We start from the raw sequence: 3,389 nt of genomic DNA, 5'->3' as shown, positions 1-3,389 counted from the left end.
GGTGGTTGTTTGGGAGACCCGTCAATGCCTTCCAGTCCTCCAAGTCAACAGATTTCTACTGCTTTCGTATCTCTTTCTTCTTTCTTTCTATGCTGTCTTCTTCATTGGGATCTGAGGTTCAGGGAATAATGTAATGATAGGCAATGGGAGCAGGGACAACTCGCATGACAACTTAAACTATATTGCTGTGGCTGTTATCTCTCTTTCTGGTAAACACACATGCGCGCGCACACACACACACACACACAAGAGTTGGTTCAGGTCCACAGAGAAGTTGGTTGGTGTCAGGTTTCAAACACCATTCGAAACAGAAGGAATATTTCAAAATAGCCAAATGTTATTTTATTAACAACAATAATGATAATGAACTAAGTAATTTACTGAATAGTTAAGGTTAAAACCATAGAGTATGCCCTTGAGGAGCTCACAAACCAAGAGTGGTAGCCCCAGGTTCCTACAGCTCAGTAATAATCATCACTGCCTGGTATTGAGCACGTAGGTGCAGGACACAATGTGACATTGATCCGGTTACTAACTCCTCATAAATCTCAGTGAGGCAAGGACTGTTGCTGCCGTCCCCACTTAACAGATGAGGAAATGGAAGCCAAAAGAAGAAAAGATTTACCAAGATCACTCAACCTGTGACAGATTGGGATTCAGATCTGCTTCGAAGCACCTCACTAGACTGCCTTCAAGAGCCCACTTTCTGCATGAGCCAGAATCCATTTCCTGGCCCAAGACTGACTGCGAGAGGAGCGAGGTCCCCACATTCATCTCACTCCTATTTCAACACTCATTTTGAGGATTCATGCTTGAGAGCCACTCCCAGGAGCCCTTTCTCACTGTGTCACCTGTGATCCAACCTGCTTTAACCTGTCTGTTCTCTTACCTGTCTGAACCTGCAGATGCCCACACTCTGGGATCCTTGGCCCTGAGTTTCTCCCTGTTCCCCCACCCCCTCCACCAATCCATCCACAACCCTAACTGCATCAAACCTTCCCTGCAATGGTGGTGTTACCCCCAACTACCTGTGCATGCCTCTGATATTTGGGGTTCTTACCTGTGTGCTTGTACCTTTCATAAACCAAATGAGTGACTAAGTCAAGCAACATAAACCTCCTTCAGGACATGAAGTCCTGCTCTCCAGAATCTTGTCCTCCAATCCAAGGCATGGTGTCTTATTTTCAAGTATTTTCTGCCCATAGCAACAATCCAATAAAAGCTTTCGCTTGGACTCTATGCTGTTTTGGAATTTAAAATCACTAGCTTGGGAGGGAGATTATGCTCAGTATTCGTGTAACCAGGATTTGGGGATAGAAGAGGACAAAAATGTTTTCACGTAACAACTACTGATATGGTTATTACAAATCATATTATATTATCAGTTTTTACTTTCTCTAACTATACATTTTTTAGCCCAGTTTGAGGCTTACAATTATCTGAAAATAATAAAATAATATTAAAAATTATAATTCAGAATTTTTATTTTTTTAAACCAACTTCTTTATTCCTCTAAATCCCCCACCCTACCTTCCCCACTCCCTCCAGGCATCCAAAATGGTACAATGTATATGAATAGGGTCAGGTATCCTATGAATGTTCAGTAAATATTAACTGACTGCCTAAATGAATTAATCTATAAGCCTCTGGTATAGATGCTTTCTCTGTTTCTCAAGTTCAGATCACTTCCTCTCCTTTTACTAACATAGGCATTCATGCATTCAATTCAAACAGTCGTTTACTGAGGGCTGTTCTGGCCTCCATAAATGCATAGCCTGGTAACAGAGCAAGATAGTATGAGAACAAGTGCCCACATGAGGGCTGCAGCAATGGGCAAATGAAAAGAGCATGAGCCTTGACCTCAGCAGACCGGAGTTCAAAGCCTGCCCCACCTGTGAAATTGGAGTGCTGACACCTGGCTCACAGGGTCCTTGACAGCGAACATTTGGGGAGGATGTTGAGTACCGTGTTCATTTACCTCTTCCGTCCTCCCTGATGCCCTACATAAGAGGGAAATAGCACTTGGAAGGCACAGCTATTTGCCCTGTCTGAGGCCTCACAGCTAGTAGGGGCACTGCTGGAATTTGAACACATGCTTAGCTCTTCTTTATAATACCTGGTTGGTGGGGGTGGCCTTGAGAATTAAACTCCTGTCAGTGCCTTTCACACTACGTGCTCCATGTGTCAGTTTCCTCTACCCCTTGTCAGGAGAGAAGGACCCTAGCTTCCAGGTATGGAAATCAGTCCTGTTACTTTAATGCTGGAGAGATGTGAAGGTTCTCTCTCTGAGAGCAATCACCCACGTGGTCCCCAGACCCACTGTTGGCCCTGAAAGGATAGGAATCAGGATTCTGCTTCCTTCCCCCCAAGGGGTTCGGGGGTGTGGACGGGGAATGGGACTGCAGCCAGGTGAACCGGCAGCCACTCTGGAAGGACAGCAGTTAAATTATGAAGAGGACTCTTCCTCCATCAGTACATCTGCTCTGATGCTTTTGTCTTCCCTGATTGCAGTTTGACTTGATTTCGTCTTACATTCACAGTAAATGTTCTTTACTTTTGAGAAGTGCTCTTATTGTTTTTGTTCAAAAAAGGGAAGAGGGGGCTCTGTCTCCACGCAGGTTGGCTCAAAGAGAGGACTGAAGTGTCCTTTGGGTGAGGTGAGGCAAAGTAGCAGAAGGGAGGGAACTGAGAGGGACTGGGCAGATGGAAAGGGGAGAAGATGGGAAGTGAGTCATCTCTTATTGCAGGGGATTCCACCACCAGCTTTTCCCAGCAGGTTTTTTTCAGTCCCCTAGGAAAGACAGTCAGTGCTCCAGGAGGTCAGAAATGGAGATATCCTAATGCTCTGGAGTAAAAGGAAAAGACGGGGTGGAGGCAGCAAAGCACAGAAAGTCATGACAAAGCTTTGGAGATAGGGACATCAACTTTGTGATTTGAACAAGTTACTTAACCTTTCTGAATGCCCCCATGTATACTAGTGGTGATATGCAGACCTTCGAGACAACCCAGTGAAATCATGTTCATAAAGGGCCTGGCAGAGGAGGCGATTGTTGAGTACCTGGGGAAATATGCAACACTCAGACCACAGCTCCACTAAGTGGGCGAGTTTGGTTTTTGCCACATCCTAGCCAAAATGTGGTTGGGCTATTCTGACCCTCCCAAGAAAATGTGTGATGGTGGTAACTCTAACAGCCACTGAAGTTAACAAAAGTTAGTCCATTGGAAAAAAAAAAAAAAAAAAAAGAAACTGCAAAAATAACACAAAACAAAAACTCCATTATCAAGGAGGGTAAAAATGGAAGGGAACATTTGGAGAAGAAAAAATATATTGTAAATCTAGAAAAAAATCTAGAGTACCTCAATAGAAGATCTACATCTAACCTTAAAAA

The sequence above is a fragment of the Furipterus horrens genome, unplaced genomic scaffold (genome assembly GCF_987537825.1).
Source record: "Furipterus horrens unplaced genomic scaffold, mFurHor1.1.pri manual_scaffold_5, whole genome shotgun sequence".
In the NCBI taxonomy this organism is placed as follows: domain Eukaryota; kingdom Metazoa; phylum Chordata; class Mammalia; order Chiroptera; family Furipteridae; genus Furipterus; species Furipterus horrens.
The sequence above is the reverse complement of the archived record's forward strand: the minus strand, read 5'-3'. Positions refer to the sequence as shown.